Genomic DNA, 10,802 nt, shown 5'->3' with positions numbered 1-10,802 from the left:
ACTACCCTGGAAGAGGTGTGACTAGGACAGCTACCTTGGTCTTCACTGGAGCCTCTGATGGTGAGGTCAGGCTTGTGTGGCAGGTAGCTGCTAGGTGCCAGTCCAGGGTGGTGTCTGGCTGTGGCTGCTGATCCCACTCAGGGAGACGGAACACTAGGACCGGTGCGGGCGACAGGCATGACTGGTAGATGAGCATGGCTGAGACACAGGCAGGAGGGCACGGCTGAGACACAGGCAGGCGGGCACAGCTGAGACACTGGCAGGCGGCCATGACTGAGACACAGGCAGGCGGGCACGGCTGAGACACAGGGGCAAGGACTAACTCGAAAGGCACAGGGACACGGGCAGGAAGGAGTGGTGTATGGAATAGGTAGGGACCTGTTCACACAGGAGGTGTAGGAACTGGTACAGGTAGGATGGAAATATGGACAGGTATGAGGGATCAGATTTGGACCTTTTCACACTGGAGTAGAACCGAAAGACTGTGGAGAGGAGCTACAGTTTGCAGTGAGAGGTTCCTCAGCAGCACAAGTGGGGCACAGTCAGAACTGCAAGAGTGCAGAGCACAGGCAGAACCGCAAGAGTGCGGAGCACAGGCAGAACCGCAAGAGTGTGGAGCACAGGCAGAACCGCAGGAGTGAGGAGCACAAGCAGAGCCGCAAGAGCGCGGAGCACAGGCAGAGCCGCAAGAGTGCGGAGCACAGGCAGAGCCGCAACAGTGCGGAGCACAAGTAGAGCCGCATGAGTGTGGAGCACAGGCAGGTGGAGAGGACACAAGGATAGACACGGCAGGGAAAGGAACACAGATAAGGAGACTAACAGACAGAGGTAGGACTGAGTTAAGACACGGTCAGGAACAATAACACAGGGGCCAGGATATTCTGCCTCCTGGAGGGCGGACAGACAGGTACAAGACAAAGTTAGGAACTAGACTTCAGAGAAGGGAAAATACATGACAGGACCCAGAGGTGTATCTAGGCTTCCTGGCACCTGGGGCAAGAATATGGTTTGGCACTCCATCCCCCCCCCAAAAGCACACATGCGATTTGCACACTTAGTCATGTACTGACGATCTGCTCTTCCTAATCCTCTCAATGATCATTGAAAAACTGAGAGAAGCAGGAAGAGAAGCTCATTGTCACAGGACTAGAAGTATGAAAATCGCATATAAGTGAAGTGTCCATGTGATGACTACTGGAACCTGCAGAGCTGAATCCTGACATTGCAGCTTCTGAATTCTCACAGTGAATGCACTGCACACTTTTAGGATTCTCCCGTACCGGTGACAAGAGTACACGGTCATGTCAGCACAAGCATGTGATTTATATACTTCTGGCCACATTCCGACTAGACGTGCCTGGCCTCGCTCCATTCATTTTCATTGAGTGAGGCTATACACGTCTAGTCAGCATGTGACCGCATGTATGTAAATTACCTGCACGAGAGAATCCTGACAGTGTGCAGTGAGCAGTGTGAGAATTCAGAAGTCTGCAGTCACATAGAATGACTGCAGACTCATCACAAACCTGGACAACCCCTTTAATGCTCCTAACATAAATAAAAACATGAGAATAAGTCAGTATCACAAATAACATTTACATCCAGGTACCTTATAGATGACGTAGTCTCTGGAGTCATCCTCCTTCTTTTCTTCTTCTTGTCCAGATCCCATGATGAGTTTTCTCATCCACATCTCATCTTTGCAGACTTCCATCTTCTCCGGTCATCTGCAGCAAATCTCCACACGATGCCCTTAAAGATAGAAGTGTCATTATAATGCTCCTGAATAAAAATATCTGCAATATACTGTCCCTCACACTATTCCCCTCCCTCCTCATACTGTCTCCTCTAACATCCCCCTGTTCCCCATACTGTCTCCTCATATATTTACCCCCTCACTCTCTATACTGTCTGCTCACATATACTCGACTCCCCATACTGTGTCTGCACACATCCCATCACCCTCACTCCCCATTGCTCAGGCATCCTACTACGGGCGAGGATGCCTTAAGTAGAAGAAGCATGCAGAGAGCAGGCAAGAGGCATACAGCATAGAACCGGCAGAAGACAGAACCCACAGCATGACCTGGAGTAGTGGGTAAGTTGGTGTGCAAGGGAGGTTGTGGACGGGAGGCCATGCAGTGAAGCCGGCAGGGTTGTTACACCCTCACACTCATACAATCACACTCTCACACTCATACTCACTCTCACACTCACACAGTTACTCACACACTCACGCAGCCTCTTGCTCGGTACCACCAGCGGAACACCGTCGCACTGTGGCTGCGCGAATTCCGCGCAGGCGCAGTGAATCATTCGGCAGAGGAAGCCGGTCACATTAAAGGGGTTTTCCCAAGAGCAAAAGTTCATTTTAAAAATTGTCTGTGTCTGACCGTGTACGGAGCATACCAGTTCTCCTGGGCAGGGGAGGAAGCTAAAGACAATGCAGACATTACAGCAGGGGATCACAGAGGATTCATGTTGTGAAGTAAAATATTTCACTGACTGTTTTTAAGCAATATTTTACCTCACAAAATGTTTCCTCTGCGATCTCCTGCTGTAATGTCAGTATTGTCTTTTGCTTCCTCCCCTGCCCAGGAGCTGTGGTATGTTCTGTACACGGTTAGACACAGGGGTAAGAGAGACAGAGCACAGGGGGAGACAGCTCAAACGGGACAGCACATGAGGGGAGAACACAGCACAGGAAGGAGAGAGACAGCAGACAAGTGGAATAGCACATGGGGTAGACAGGTCAAAGAGGAGAGCACAGACGGGAGAAGTTAGCACATGGGGAAAGAGAAAGTGGATAGGTGGGTGAACACATGGGGGAGAGATTCTCAACGCTGCAAAGCCTGCCCCCATCGTGACATTACCGCCCTCCCGATGCGATAGCATCAGACCTCCATCTAATTTAATATATAAATTAATTAGCACCTGTACTCTTTCCTACCAGTCACTTTATCCTCAACGCCCCCCACTATGTACCTCCCGGTCTTATTCCGATCCATTATAGGTACATGCCCCTTCTGCCTCAATTCATTGTCATGTCTTTTCTATCTCCCACCCTCTATTCATTATCAACTGCTCTTCCCCACATTCAATACATCATTTACTCCCCCACCCTCAAAATTCATCATTATTTGCTCTCCCCACCTTCAATTCACCATTTGCTCTCCCCACCTCCCACCTTCAATTCAATTGCTGTCCCCCATCCCTCACTTCATCATTTGCAGTCCCCATCACCCCCACATCATCATTTGCAGTCCCCAACACCCCACTTCATCATTTGCAGTCCCCATCACCCCCACATCATCATTTGCAGTCCCCATCACCCCCACATCATCATTTGCAGTCCCCATCACAACCACTTCATCATTTGCAGTCCCCAGCAGTTCCCATCACCCCCACTTCATCATTTGCAGTCCCCATCACCCCCACTTCATCATTTGCAGTCCACATTACTTCATCATTTACAGTCCCCTATCCCCCTTCACTTCATCTGAAGTCCCCCTTACTTCATCATTTGCAGCCCCCTATTCCCCGATCATTTCATCAAGTGCAGTACCCCCTCAAACACACTTCATTACGTGCAGTCTCACTTCCCCCCACCTCACCCATTTAAAAAAACAAAAACTTTTTTCATACTTACCTCAGTCGTTCCCAGAGTGTCTAGTGTTTTCAGCAGTGAAGCAGCTAGAATGTATGGGCTATAGTCAGGACCTGAAAGGAGCCCATACATTCTAACACATTCACTACTGAGACAGCTAGGATGCATGGGCTGTAGTCAGGACCTGGAGGGAGCCCATACATTTTAGCTACAGCGGAGCAGAAGCTAAGCAGCCGACTAGGTTTGACCGCCGTGGACAGCACCAAAAATGCTCCTGGGCCCCAGCGCAGACGTGTGCGCCACATTGCACATTATTTTAGTTGACGATGGAGCCCGATCAGCAGAAGCACAAGAGCGAGGCCCGGACCTGCGAGCCCCTCTGTGTACTGCTGCTCAACAGGCACCATACAGCAGTAAGGGCAGTAATGCCCTGATGGCGGCCCTGCCTGTATTATACACCAGAGCTGCACTCACTATTCTGCAGTCACCAACATCTTGCTATATGAGCTGGCTGCACCCTGTAGTGCATTTGTTCAAAGATCTGGGCAGGTAACTGGTGTTGCCTTTTTTTCTGCTGTTTAATTTGCAGTCACTGTGTACATACATTACATTACTGATCCTGAGTTACATCCTGCATTATACTCCAGAGCTGTACTCACTATTCTGCTGGTGCAGTCACTGAGTACATGCATTACATTTCTGATCCTGAGTTACATCCTGCATTATACTCCAGAGCTGCACTCACTATTCTGCTGGTGCAGTCACTGTGTACATATATTACATTACTGATTCTTAGTTACATCCTGTAGGTCTTTTATTGTAAAAATGAAAAACATAACAATAATAATAACAGAAACATAACATAAGATATCAGCCAGAACATAATTACTATAATGAACACTGGTCCAGCAGCTCATTCTCTCCTCACACACATATTATATATACAAAATAATAACTCCTTACAACTTCTGGTCCGGTCACCAAACAAAATAATAACCGTAAACAAAAACTATATACATAAACTTTTTTTTTAATTATTATTTATACATACATATATATATACTAGCTATGAACCTGTTCTATGCCCGGGTGGCGGGCATTTTTATTGGTATATGTTCTCCCATCCGGGTATGTGCTGCACCCCTCATCCCTATCCTGGTATGTATAGTACCCTCATCCCCCAACAATGGTATGCATGGTACCCCCTTATCCATATACTGGTATTCATGGTTCCCTCACCCCCCAATCCTAGTATGCATGGCACCCCCCTCATCCCTATCGTGGTATGCATGGTGCCCTCACCCCCCAATCCTCGTATGCATGGTCCTCTCACCCCCAATCCTGGTAAGCATGGTTCCCTCACCCCCGTATCCTGGTATGCATGGTCCTCTCACCACCCAATCCTGGTATGCGTGGTCCTCTCACGCCCCAATCCTGGTCTGCATGGTCCTCTCACGCCCCAATCCTGGTATGCATGGTCCCCTCACGCCCCAATCCTGGTATGCATTGTCCCCTCACCCCCCAATCCTGGTATGCATGGTCCTCTCACCCCCCCAATCCTGGTATGCATGGTCCTCTCATGTCCCAATCCTGGTATGCATGGTCCCCTCACCCCCCTATCCTGGTATGCATGGTCCTCTCACCCCCCAATCCTGGAATGCATGGTCCCCTCACCCCCCCTATCCTGGTATGCATGGTCCCCTCACCCCACAATCCTGGTATGCATGGTCCTCTCACCCCCTATCCTGGTATGCATGGTCCCCTCACCCCCCAATCCTGGTATGCATGGTCCCCTCACCCCCCAATCCTGATATGAATGGTCCTCTCACCCCCCAATCCTGGTATGCATGGTCCTCTCACCCCCCTTTCGTGGTGTGCATGGTCCCCTCACTCCCCAATCCTGATATGAATGGTCCCCCTCACCCCTATTAAACTGCACACATTAAAAAAAACATTTATACTCACCTTTCTTCCCTGTGTCCAGCGCTGTCTTGTTCTGGACATGTAATGGTGCCGGACTGGGCGCCTGTGCAGTCATTGCTTTCCGCCGCCATGTTCGGTAAGCGAGGACTGCGCAGGCGCCAAGTCCGGCACCACAACACGCCCACTGCAGACATGAATTGGCGCCTGCGCAGTCCTCGCTTTCCACCGCTATGTTCTTGAAGACACTGCAGTGTGTCTTCATGAAAATGGCGGCGGTAAGTGCGGACTGCGCAGGCGCCAATTCCGGCGCTACAACACGCCCACTCCAGACGTCACCTGAAGACGCAAGACCCCGCCGGCAACAGCAACACCGGGTTTGGTAAGGTGTTGCGGAGATCGGCGGTATGCGTTCAGTGCTTACGCATACCGTGATCTCCAGGGGATGCAACACTCTGTGGGGGATGCGTCACTCTGGGTCCAGACTGCACAGGCGCATCGCACTTGCGCAGTCTATAAAAACGCTTCAGACAGAGTGACGCTCCCCCGGTTATAATATATACAGTTAGGTCCATATCTATTTGGACAGAGACAACATTTTTCTAATTTTGGTTCTAGACATTACCACAATGAATTTTAAACAAAACAATTCAGATGCAGTTGAAGTTCAGACTTTCAGCTTTCATTTGAGGGTATCCACATTAAAATTGGATGAAGGGTTTAGGAGTTTCAGCTCCTTAACATGTGCCACCCTGTTTTTAAAGGGACCAAAAGTAATTGGACAGATTAAAAAATTGTAAATAAAATGTTCATTTCTAGTACTTGGTTGAAAACCCTTTGTTGGCAATGACTGCCTGAAGTCTTGAACTCATGGACATCACCAGACGCTGTGTTTCCTCCTTTTTGATGCTCTGCCAGGCCTTCACTGCGGTGGTTTTCAGTTGCTGTTTGTTTGTGGGCCTTTCTGTCTGAAGTTTAGTCTTTAACAAGTGAAATGCATGCTCACTTGGGTTGAGATCAGGTGACTGACTTGGCCATTCAAGAATATTCCACTTCTTTGCTTTACTAAACTCCTGGGTTGCTTTGGCTTTATGTTTTGGGTCATTGTCCATCTGTAGTATGAAACGACGACCAATCAGTTTGGCTGTATTTGGCTTGATCTGAGCACACAGTATGGCTCTGAATACCTCAGAATTCATTTGGCTGCTTCTGTCCTGTGTCACATCATCAATAAACACTAGTGACCCAGTGCCACTGGCAGCCATGCATGCCCAAGCCATCACACTGCCTCCGCCGTGTTTTACAGATGATGTGGTATGCTTTGGATCATGAGCTGTACCACGCCTTCGCCATACTTTTCTCTTTCCATCATTCTGGTAGAGGTTGATCTTAGTTTCATCTGTCCAAAGAATGTTCTTCCAGAACTGTGCTGGCTTTTTTAGATGTTTTTTTAGCAAAGTCCAGTCTAGCCTTTCTTGATGCTTATGAGTGGCTTGCACCGTGCAGTGAACCCTCTGTATTTGCTTTCATGCAGTTTTCTCTTTATGGTAGATTTGGATATTGATACGCCTACCTCCTGGAGAGTGTTGTTCACTTGGTTAGCTGTTGTGAAGGGGTTTCTCTTCACCATGGAGATTATTCTGCGATCATCCACCACTGTTGTCTTCCGTGGGCTCCCAGGTCTTTTTGCATTGATGAGTTCACCAGTGCTCTCTTTCTTTCTCAGGATGTTCCAACCTGTAGATTTTGCCACTCCTAATGTTGTAGCAATTTCTCGGATGGTTGTTTTCTGTTTTTGCAGCTTAAGGATGGCTTGTTTCACCTGCATGGAGAGCTCCTTTGACCGAATGTTTCCTTCACAGCAAAACCTTCCAAATGCAAGCACCACACTTCAAATCAACTCCAGGCCTTTTATCTGCTTAATTGAGAATGACATAATGAAGGGATTGCCCACACCTGTCCATGAAATAGCCTTGGAGTCAATTGCCCAATTACTTTTGGTCCCTTTAAAAACAGGGTGGCACATGTTAAGGAGCTGAAACTCCTAAACCCTTCATCAAATTTTAATGTGGATACCCTCAAATGAAAGCTGAACGTCTGAACTTCAACTGCATCTGAATTGTTTAAAATTCATTGTGGTAATGTCTAGAACCAAAATTAGAAAAATGTTGTCTCTGTCCAAATATATATGGACCTAACTGTATATAAACACAAACTATAGAAATGTATACAAGACTAAACTAAACACCCCACACTCAAGCCCACCATTCCCAACCCTTGCACTGACCTGAGAGCTGGTCCTGCATTTTATGTTTCAGTCCATGTCCAACGTCCATAGGCCAGATCAGGCAGCGCCACTTTTTCCCCCAAACACCCCAGTGTCCCATAGTCTCACAAGATAAACCCACATCGCCCCATTTCCCACCACCCAACCTAACACCTCCACCCAAATATAGATCCCTATATACAATATATACCGAAACAAACACTACAATAACCACAAAATCACAAAGTTCGGAGCCTGCAGCCCTACATCACTGTATAATGATCAAAACAAAAATCTACAGTGTCAGCATCAGCCCACCACCAGGAAAGGAGATGACCAGACTAGGGCACAGTAAAAGAAAAGCCTCTCCAGAGGAGAGCGGCCCTACGTGTGTCCAGTCTCTCATACTCCAGAGAGCACACCTTCACCAGGTCACCGAGCATGGTACAAGACACATTGTCCACTGGGAGGGTTTTCTCTTGCGTTGATACTAAGCACTGTGTGTTCCACGTGTGATACCTAATCACTGCACTAACTAGAAATAAGGTGCAGCGGTCCCGACCACCAATGTCTCCGAATGCTCCATAGGTCCATTCCGCATAGGAGAGACCGGTCAACCGGGACAAGCCAATGGAGGTGCTCACCCTGTTGTACACCTCTGTGTTGAAGGGACAACGAAGCAGGAAGTGGTTCATGCTTTCCAGCACGGTACCATAATGCTCCCGAGGACAGTTCCTGTCCTCAGAGCTCCTACATTTCAGATTGTCCCTCACACAGTTTCCCATGGAAGCAGCACCAAGCCAAGTCCCAAAACTTCGAGGGGATCCTGATAAAATTCAGAAGATGCAAACCCACCCCAAGATCCCAACATGGGCAATCCCTGAGCACCAGAGGCCTCCAGAAATGGGTCAACAGAACCCTATTGTCAAGGAGTTTCCTTTGCAGAGTCCTGATCTCCCACATTTCCAGACCCCACTGGCGAATTACCTTCAGAACCATGGTAGAGTAAGCCGGAAGATGTCCATGCGGTGTGCGAAGATCCTTCACTTGCGCTCCTGTCTCCTATTCCTGGAAGAAAGGCTGAAACCAACCCCTACAGGAGAATACACATGGATGAGCCCTCTCTTTCCAGAGGTTTGCAATATTGATCTTAATGAAGGTATCCACTAAGAATGCCACAGGGATGACCATACCCAACCCTCCTAGTCTCCTCATACGGTAAGTAACCTCCCTCTTAACCAAGTTCAGTCTATTCCCCCATAACAGTTGAAAGAACAAACTGTAGACCCGAGTCCAGAGAGACTCCGGCAAGATGCACACACTGCCCAGATAAATCAGTAAAGGGAGCAGGTAAGTTTTGATCAGGTTTACCCTTTCCCTGAGGGTCAAAGAACAACCCTTCCTTTGGTTCACCTCCTGAGTGGCGATCTCTAGCCTGCTGTCCCAGTTTTGTTTGGGGTAATCCCCCTGGCCAAATTCGATGCCAAGGACTTTTGCAGAGACTTTGGGTCCTGGAAGGGTGTCCGGGAGATCAAAACCAGGATTTCCTTCTCCCAGCCAGAGACTTTCACAATTATCCTGGTTGATTTTGGACCCGGATGCTTCCGAGCAGCGATCTACCTCTGACATCAAACACTCTGCCTCCTCATGAGAGGAAACAAAAACAGTGACATCATCGGTATACGCCACCACCCTCACAGTGGCTTCTGGGGCTGCCCGGTCCTTCCCGATCCCGGCCAACATTCCACACTCTACCCTAAGAAGTGGGTCAATCGCAAACATACAGCAGCGGGCCCAAGGGACAACCCTTGTGAACACCAGATCCAATCTCAAAAGAGCTGCCAATCCAACCGTTCACAAGCTGGAAACTCTCTGCTCCACCGTACAAGGTCTTAAGCCAATCAAGAAACCCGCCTGGCAGGCCATATCTCAGAAGGACAAACAAGAGGTACTCATGGTTAACCCGATCAAACGCTTTTGCCTGGTCCAGTGACAGAATGTAACCCTTCGAGTAACCATCCCTACTCTTCTCTACTGCCTCTCGGACACAGAGCACAGCACTAAATGTGCTGCGGCCTGGAACAGAGCAATGCTGGGCCTCTGAAAGGAGTCGGGGTGCAAATTTCACCAGCCAATTAAACAGCACCTTTGCCAGATCCTTTTGTCTGCATTGAGAAGTGCTATGGGACGCCGATTCTCAATGCAAGACAGGTCCTTACCCTTTGACAAGATGATCAGGGCAGACCTCCTCATTGACTTTGGTAGAGTGCCCGAGGAAAGACACTTATTGAATACCTCAGTCAAGAGAGGAACCAAAGCGTCCTTAAAGGTCTTATATAGAGATGAGCGACTTTGCCTTTTTTCGAGTCGAGTCGGGTTTCATGAAACCCGACTTTCGCAAATGTCGGGTGGAACGAAATCGGCCGACTATAGGAAAAGTTGGAGGCCGACTGAAACACGAAACCCAATGCAAGTCAGTGTGGAAGCAACGTCGGCAGGGAGTGGAGGACAGTAAACACACCTACAGTGCCCATTTCAATGCCAAAAACATCAATTCTTATAACTGAAGCTTGTCAACCTTAATTTACTTCCTAATAATAGTTACGCATTGAAAACTGGGGGTTATTTGGCTAAAGTTGTGGGGCGTTGGGCTGGCTCCAGGTTTTCGTGTGACCTGGGCCAAAGAGTGTCAGTGCGCCCCTTTAACACATACCACAACTCATGATGCTCCGATACGCCACAGAAATATAGGTATAGTACAATGATACATACTTCACTGCTTACATGACATGACTGATCTATTTTAAATTGTACAACAGCTCAAAAACAGGACAGTATATTACTCCATACAGTGTTATGGCCACCACATTGTGCGTCATACAGAATAATGAGCCCCATATATTTCTCCATACCAAATAATTAGTCACATATAATGTTCCATACAGTATCTGATGAGCTCCACATAATGCTCCAAATATAATGGGCCCCATTTGTAAAGCTCCAGTGTAT

At 48.2% G+C, this 10,802-nt stretch overlaps 1 long non-coding RNA gene across 1 annotated transcript in view; it reads right to left on the bottom strand.

Moving 5' to 3' along the window:
- Positions 1 to 1,604: 1,604 nt before the first annotated feature.
- Positions 1,605 to 10,802, bottom strand: part of LOC141084868 (uncharacterized) — an 84,136-nt gene continuing 74,938 nt past the window's right edge. The window contains exon 4 of the long non-coding RNA XR_012231150.1: positions 1,605 to 1,752. This is a non-coding gene — a long non-coding RNA (uncharacterized lncRNA). The remainder of the gene's footprint in view (positions 1,753 to 10,802) is intronic.

The sequence above is a fragment of the Dendrobates tinctorius genome, unplaced genomic scaffold (genome assembly GCF_039654945.1).
Source record: "Dendrobates tinctorius isolate UK_male_01 unplaced genomic scaffold, ASM3965494v1 ptg000028l, whole genome shotgun sequence".
Taxonomy (NCBI): Eukaryota; Metazoa; Chordata; class Amphibia; order Anura; family Dendrobatidae; genus Dendrobates; species Dendrobates tinctorius.
The sequence above is the reverse complement of the archived record's forward strand: the minus strand, read 5'-3'. Positions and strand labels throughout refer to the sequence as shown.